This window comes from Mesoplodon bidens, assembly GCF_964165515.1.
Source record: "Mesoplodon bidens genome assembly, chromosome: 1".
NCBI lineage: Eukaryota > Metazoa > Chordata > Mammalia > Artiodactyla > Ziphiidae > Mesoplodon > Mesoplodon bidens.
The window spans coordinates 15,105,080-15,113,725 of NC_138176.1; positions in this window are offsets into that span (position 1 = coordinate 15,105,080).

An 8,646-nucleotide genomic window follows, 5' to 3' on the forward strand; every position below is an offset into this window, starting at 1 on the left:
AGTCAAAGCTCCCTGTCTCCCTCTTATAAGGACACTTGCGATAACATTCACAGACTCCCCAGATAATCCAGGCTAATCTCCCCATTTCAAGAATCTTAATTTAATTATATCTGTAACCTCCCTTTTGCCATATAAGGCAACATTCACAGGTTCCAACAATTAGGACATTTAGGTCCATTATTCAGTCTATCACAGTTCCTAAACCAAGATGATCATTAGAATTACCTGAGAAGCTTTTCAAAAATAGAGATTCTTGGTGCAACTAGAGATTATCATACTAAGTGAAGTAAATCAGAAAGAGAAAGACAAATACCATGTGATATCACTTATATGTGGAATCTAAACTATGACACAAATGAACCTGTCTATGAAACAGAAACAGAATCACGGACATAGAGAACAGATTGGTGGGGTTGCCAAGGGAGAGGGGCTTGGAAGAGGTATGTAGTGAGAGTTTGGGGTTAGTAGATGTAAGCTATTATATATAGAATGGATAAAGAGCAAGGTCCTACTGTACAGCACAGAGAACTATATTCAATATTCTATGATAAACTATAACAGAAAATAATGTTTAAAAAAAAGAATGTATATACATGTGTAACTGAATCACTTTGTTGTACAGCAGTAATCAACACAACATTGCAAATCGACTATACTTCAAAACAAACAAAAAAAAGAAATTCTTAGGCCCTACACTAGAGTGATCCTACCAGAATTTCTTAGGTTGGGTGGGGCCTGAAAAGTTCTTTGGAAGACTCAGGTGATTCTGTTGGAAACTACCGTTAGAGATTCTTCAGGGTCTTTCCTAAACACATGCAGTGGGGTGTAATGACACTGTGATTGACTTCTTCAGGGTCATGGAGTATGTGGGAGAGGTTTTAAAAACGTATGCGTTTGGAAGCGTGGAAGGCCCAACCATCCTCTGAGGTTCACAACACTCCCACAGAATGGCTTTGGCAAATGATTGCATCATGTGACCTGGGCCTAGCAACTCTTCAATTTAGTGGTAAAAATACCAAAATCGTTTGCTAATGCCTCCCTAGACCTTTAACCATGTGAAATGTCTTTTTTTTTTGTCTCTCAATTCTTTTTCTTTTTTTAATAGATCTTTATTGGAGTATAATTGCTTCACAATACTGTGTTAGTTTCTGTTGTACAACGAAATGAATCAGCCGTATGCATACATATGTCCCCATATCCCCTCCCTCTTGAGCCTCCCTCCCATCCTCCCTATCCCACCCCTCTAGGTCGTAGCAAAGCACCGAGCTGATCTCCCTGTGCTATGCTGCTGTTTCCCACTAGCTATTTTACATTTGGTAGTGTTTATATGTTGATGCTACTCTCACTTTGCCCCAGCTTCCCCCTCGCCCCTCCATGTCCTCAAGTCCATTCTCTATGTCTACGTCTTTATTCCTGCCCTGCCGCTAGGTTCATCAGAACCTTTTTTTTTTCTTTAAGATTTCATACATATGCGTTAGCATACTTTATTTGTTTTTCTCTTTCTGACTTACTTCACTCTGTAGGACAGACTCTAGGTCCATCCACCTCACTACAAATAACTCAATTTCGTTTCTTTTTATGGCTGAGTAATATTCCATTGTATATATGTGCCACATCTTCTTTATCTATTCATCTGTCGATGGACACTTAGGTTGCTTCCATGTCCTGGCTATTGTAAATAGTGCTGCAATGAACACTGTGGTACATGACTCTTTTTGAATTACGGTTTTCTTAGGGTATATGCCCAGTAGTGGGATTGCTGCCTCCTTAAAAAACTGAAATATATACCTTGATATCTGTGTTCTACTGTTGTTTCTTTTCCTTATAGAGACTTTTCCATTTACTGCCTCAGAATGTTCTCTTCCTTCAAAGATGCTTTCATGCTGTCCTCAGAGCTCTTATAGTTGCCTATTTTGCCTGCTTCAAGAATGGCTATGGTAGAGAAAAAAACTCATGTAGTATCTTTAGAAAAACTCTAAATATTTCATCGTTTCTTACTAAACATACATTATTTACTCTGTAATGTAAATATTTTATGGCCTGCAACTGGCAATTTTGGAATATATTGGTATGTTTGGAGAATTACAGTTCAGTTAAAAAAATTCTACACTGCACACTCAGCTCATATTTAACTTACACAATTGTTTAGAAGGCATTAAACTCTCAGAATTAAAGGAGTAATAGAATCTGTCTTTTAAAAGGGGCCTTGAGGACCAAACTCAAAACCTGAGACAACACATTTGTGTGAAAAGAGAAAGTTGGAAACTGTATGACAGCTTCAGACTTGCCTCCGTTGCAGGATGACAGCATGAGACAGTTACCTGTGCCAAGAGGGTCCAGCTTCACCCAGTGGATCAAAGGGGTAGCCAGACCACAGTCAGCTCATTAGAATGTTCACAATCTGGTTAGGAGCGGAATCTGAGAAGAAGAATTTTACCACACACAAAAAGGCAGAAAATCTTCTCCAGCTTAAGTATTTGGAGCTGTGGCTAGGTTAAGAAAATCCTTTCATTAAATAAAATGGCTCCACATCAGACATTTAAGCCAGATTTTCAAATATAAACCTAAACTGTTTGGAGAATTTTTTTTTAATTCCAGTGACTCTCCAATATAGAGGTCATAGGAGCTGCTATCATTCTAAATTACAGCCCACTGCAGAGGTTGGCTGTAATCCAGGAGGTTGCATTATTCCAAATGGCCTGTCAAAAACTGTCAAAACACTGCCATTATCAAAAAGTAGTTCTTTTAAATAATTTTCTCACTCTTTTCCCTGAAACTTTACTGGCATTGAGCCTTAATATCATAGCTTATAGGCATAGTAAGTGAAAGCCATTCAAATGAGAAGTGGGGAAAAAAAAACATTCTAGGCATACAACAACATACAAAATTCTAGGCAGAAAAATGAGTCAAGTTTGGAAATGTATCCCTCAAAGCAATAGCCAGTGCTAATCTACATGTGAAATGGTAACCAAAGAATACAGAATTATGAATCCTAGTAGTATGACTTTTTCCCACATTTAACACATGGGGAAAAAATTCTAGAGTTAGTTGATAGACTCCATATTTTTCCTTTTTTTCCCCCTCTCCTTCCATATCATCCTTCTAATGAAAAATGTTATATCTTCTAGATTACTGATGTCTATTCCTTTCATTTCATAAATGTGGAAATTGACACCCAGACAGCTGCCTGATTTACCTAAGCTTTCATGACAGATCTAGACCTGAGCCCTGCATTCTTTTTAATACACATTCCAACTCTCATTTTGATTTGGAAGTCCATCTCTTTTATCTTCTCCTTTTTACTTTAGACTTGACCCTATGGAATTCCCCTGCTTGAAGTAGAGAAACCTACACCCAAAAGAGCAATACCTGCCACATACATTCTCTCTGATATAGACCCTGATGTTAAAACTTCAATTCTAACAAAGAATTCCAGCAACTATTTTGTTTAAGACCATTTATCTTTCAAACAGTGTAAGACGACAAAATATTTTAGAGGCACGGCTCTTATTTTGAGTCATTACAATTCAGGCAACGAATTAGGAAATCAACAGGGTAATTCAGTCTTACAGTCATTGTGACAGTCGTATTTGTCAACAACTAGTTTTCAGAAGAAACAGAACTCAAAGAAAATGCATAGCTTACAGATTCAGACAAAGAGATGCACAGAAATATGTCTCTAAGCTATCAGTAGTATATTGTAGAGAAAAGTTAATGTGCAGATGAATTCGTTTAATAGAAAGACAATGCTTTGAACAAGTGTAGCATAAAGGTATTTCAAAATAGATCTGCAGTTTCTGGGGATGTCAGTAATATATGTAATGGTGCTGGGTCTCATTAACAAGCAGCTCAAACTCTTCAGCTACCATAAAATACAAATTATCAGCAGGACATTCTCAGGAGCAGTATGTCTGTCTGACCCGACTTCTGCTCTACAGTTAACAATTTTGTTTTAATCCATAAAAAAGAAATTTTCATCACCTCTAAATTGTGCAAATGATCACACTTAAGTCTAGTTTTCATGGTTTTCCACAGAAATCTCTAGGGTTGGGGGAAAATGTTCTTTTTAAAATCACTGAAAAGCCATAATTAATTCATTACCTACAAAGACAACCCTAAGACCTTCCAGTGGAGGACTCTATGAAACCCCCCCACCCAAAAGAGCATTTTGCTTGAGTACTTTTGGTTCTTTAGCCTGTTATTAAAAATCTACCAGCCTAAAATGTCTGAGCTTGAGAAAACTTAACATAAAAATGTATTTTCCAAGCGGTGCCTTAAGGAACCCTTAATATGTCTCAAGGTTTTCATAGGCTTTCTTTAAAAAACAAGAACAGTGATTCTATGTGAAATTAATTTGGGAATGGCATTCTATAGTCCCCTGGAGACTCACAATGCACATTAGTTTATTAAAGGTTCTGAGACATTCTGCAATAAAGAAACCTGATTTGTACAGTTTAAAGAAATGATCCCAAAGATATTTGGCTGTGACCCTTGTTTCATGTAGCTTACTTAAGCATGTTAGGGCCAATGATGTCCTACAATATACAGTATGGCTCAAAGCCTGGTACAGAGTTCTGTCCTAGGCAGCTACCAAGGCCTTGGCCACAAGCTACTCAGCTTCTCTCTGTCAGGCATTCCAAAAGTTGTGTTTCTGATCTAGGCTAGCATTTCCAGTAAACTGGTCTTCACCATGGGGACAGGACATGACTGTACATTTTGAATAGAGCAAATCACCACTGATCATTTTGCTGCTAAAAGATTTTCTTGATGATAAAAATAATGAACATTTATTAGGTACTTACAACATGTAGAAACACCGTTCTCAGTATTTTGGCTATAAGCTCATTTAATCCATATGAACACATCTATATATTTTTCTTTTCCAGATAAGGAAGCTGAGACACAGCAAGATTAAGATTAAGTTGCTTATTGGGATTACTAGCAAATAAGTAGGATTCAAACTTAAGCCATCTGGTTCCAGAATCCCTGCTCTTCACAGATGTGCACACAAACATACACACACACACACACACACACATTCACCTTTACAAATGAATATGTGGGCTTCTCCATACACATTAATTCTCATGATACCTAAGTATGACCAGTATTTCCTTATGGCCCCTCAGCCTGGAAATAAAAATAGGATTACAAAATAAATAGCACAATGATGTCTCACTTTTAAGACAATAGCTACCTTTGAAAATAATGTATTGTCACCCTGCTTCCACACAAGACTACATCTAAGGTATCTAAGAAGAAATAATTGCTGTAATTCCCTTTTAATTAATTGATTTTTCGGATACTAGTAATGGCAGCTCACATCTGTTATCTCATTTGATCCTCACAGCAATTCTGTGGGAAAGCAGAACAAGTATTATCATTGTCTCTGTTTTATAGATCAAGAAACTGAGGTTCTGATTTACTCAAACATGCAAGCGACAGAGCTGTTTCTAGACACAAAAGCCCCCACTTTGGGTTGACTTTTTCTGAACTGAGAAGCCTTAACGTCTACAGCTTCTTTGTCTAATCTTAAAAAGTCTCTCAACTTCACACTTTTTTTAAGGAAGGCCAGAAGTCAGTGTAGATACAGCCAAAGGCCATCATAATATCTCTTGAAAAATTGACCTAAGAAACCAGGATTTAATTATGAATAGGAATTTTGGGTTTTACCCATTCTGCAAAGTCATGTTTATCTGATTTTGCAAAATCTAACATACCTATTATGATTTTCCTGTTAAATATTTTTTCTCAAGTTTCATTATGAATACAAACCATGGTGAGGCCCAGTTCTGTTATCCCAACTTTATGTCACACTTTTTTCTAAACTGTATCTCCCTTTTGTACTTAATCATCATTCGGAATGATGGATGGCCACAAGGAGCCATATCTTGCAACCATTCAGCTGTTTCAATAAATCACAAACAGTCGACACATCCCTTTGGTGTACATATCCAGCTAAAAGTCAATTTAAATGGCAGCTATGTGAATAATATGTGTAGCCCTAAGCACTCTCTTCCATGAGTTTCTTTTCAATTTGATATCTGTAATCAGTCACACTTTATTCCTTATGTATTAAATGAGGTGAATTACAATGTTTCGAAGCAGTTCAAAAAGGTCTATTTACAATGCAACCCACTGAAAAGTTTGCCATGACTTCTATTTTCACACAAATTCATATTTCAGTTCCTTAATAGGAAGTCAATTCCAAGTCAAGAGCCCAACAGGCAAATACATTTTAAAGACATGCAGCCTTGAATTGTGTACCTACTTCTTGTGTGTAACATAAACAGAACATTCATAGTCATTTTTGATCCATAGACGACTCCACTGTTACCCACACTACACTTCAGTTAGAAGCTTATGCTTCCTTCTGTCTTAGAAAGAGAATATACAGCTCAAGCCAAAGATTAAACATAAGCAAATTCTGAGACTTAATTCTCATGAAGTGACATGTTTCTGAAGTGTATTTTCAGATAACATGAGGAAGGTCTGTCTTTGGGGATGGAAAAAACTTTGTGTCATGGTCTTTGGGCCCAATATTAACATTAACATTAGCACTCCTTCTTTCTCTCTCTGCAGCCAAACTCTTGTGATGCCAAATGGCCAAGGTTTCCAGCAAAGGGAGTCCAATGCCCTTCTCTTTCCTCTTTGCATATAACAAAAGGGTAAAAAGCACTGAAGGCCATCGCTTGGCCCTCTGATGATATTCAACATGTATCAATGTCATAATGACAGTTCCTAAATCTTGTTAATGTGACATCTTAGTGAAGGGACCAACAGATAAGATAGATGGTATCAGATTAGAATCTTGTTGTAATGTCTGCTTCTTGGTTAGTACCAGTTCTTGAGCAATTTTCTGTAATTTCACTGCTCTGTTGATTTTCAGATAATACTGTGTACCAGGCACTATGTAAAACATTTTTTTCATGGATTGTCCCTTTTAATATCCAAAATAACCCTACCCTATAGGTACTGCCATTATTCCAATTTTAAAACTGAGGTCTAGAAAGGTTAAGAAACATGTCCAAAGTCATACAGTTCATAATGGTGGTGCTAAAACTCAAACTGAAGTTTAATTTCTGTTCATTTGCGGTGTATTTTGTGGACTTTAAGCCAGAATTTCTTCCCTCTTCAGATTTCTATAGACGTTTCTACCAAAGACTTGTTTTCACATAAATTCATAATCTCTTTCCTTGCAAGGCAAAAATTTAATGCTATTTAATCTTCAAAGGATGTGTTGAATGCTAACGAGCTACCCAGACATTTGGGGAGATGGAATAATGGAGGAGAGGGCATGGGAGTCAATTCCTGGAGTTCTACTTTAGTTTGAATTTGATGTTAGTAAATTCTTGAAAAATTATTTGAATGATTACCATCATCCTACTACAACTACTTATGAAGCTTTCACAAGACATCGATTGCATATAAATACATGATTTTTGCTCAGGGGATTTGCTCTCTGAGGTGAAACCCCTCCTCCCCACCCCAACTCCCACCCCCCCAAGAAAAAGAGGAGGAAAAAGTGGAAAGAGACAGAGAAGAAAGGTTTTCGTTTCCCTTTCTTGTAAAGTCTACTTTTCCCCAGTTGAATTCAGGTGTTCTGGTTTTTCTCTGTTCGGTCTATAAAATAATTTTTCCATCACTTAACCCTGTGTGGTCTCTGGAATCAAGACTTTTTCTCTTACAAAAATGCAGCAATGGCCAAATTTCCACAGCCAGGAGAAAAGGAAAGATTGAGACAGTTTTCTCAATAATTGCCTCAATCCTCCCCCTTGTGCTGGTGGTAGAAACTTGGCCAGTGACTAGTAGAGAGATGCTGGATTGATCTCCTCCTCCCTCCTGTTACTGTTTCCTCTGCCTAAAATGCTGTTCTCCTTCTAAGTTATCACACTCCCTCTAATTCTGCAGGTCAGACGTCACCTTCCCTGGGAAACCACTACTGACATCCCTCTCTCCCCACTTCCCTGATTCCTGCTCATTTCCTTCATCTCCAGCAAAATTCATCACCTCTTCCTCTTTGTTCCTGTAACACTTTGTTATACCATTCTCATGCTTTTCCGTGTTCCCCTAAAAGCTGTGAATTTTCTAAAGGCAGGGAATTTTTAAAAATATTCCCCAATGTGTCCCCATAATGTCTGATATGTAAGAGATGTACAGTCCATTTTTCTTTGACCAGGTTTGCACCAGAAATGGCACAAAGCCTCCTTAGCCAAATTCCAAGGGAAGAGAACTTTCCCATGTCAATGCCTCCCCTCATTCACTGCAGTAAACAACAGCTTACTCCATGGCCTGATACCTTGTCCACATTTTGAAGCCTGGCTACATGTGTACAAGTTCTGAGCAAAACATTTTTTGATGAGGATGGGTCCGATGCCACAGCGGGAGGTAGAAACAAGCCTTCCTCTCCTCATTTACCTATCAGTGACAGATCTCCATACTGGAATTATTTCAACTGGCTTTATGGGTCTCAACTGGATCAGAAAACTGAGATCAGGGGAAAATCACATAAAACAACAAATCCTGATTCTTCGCGGTGGTTTCAGTAGTTGAGGTGGAGTCTGTTTCTTACTTATGTGTGGTAGAACACTTACTTCTGGGGACTGCTTCCCTCACCCCATTTGCACATGTAGTTGGTGGGGCTGT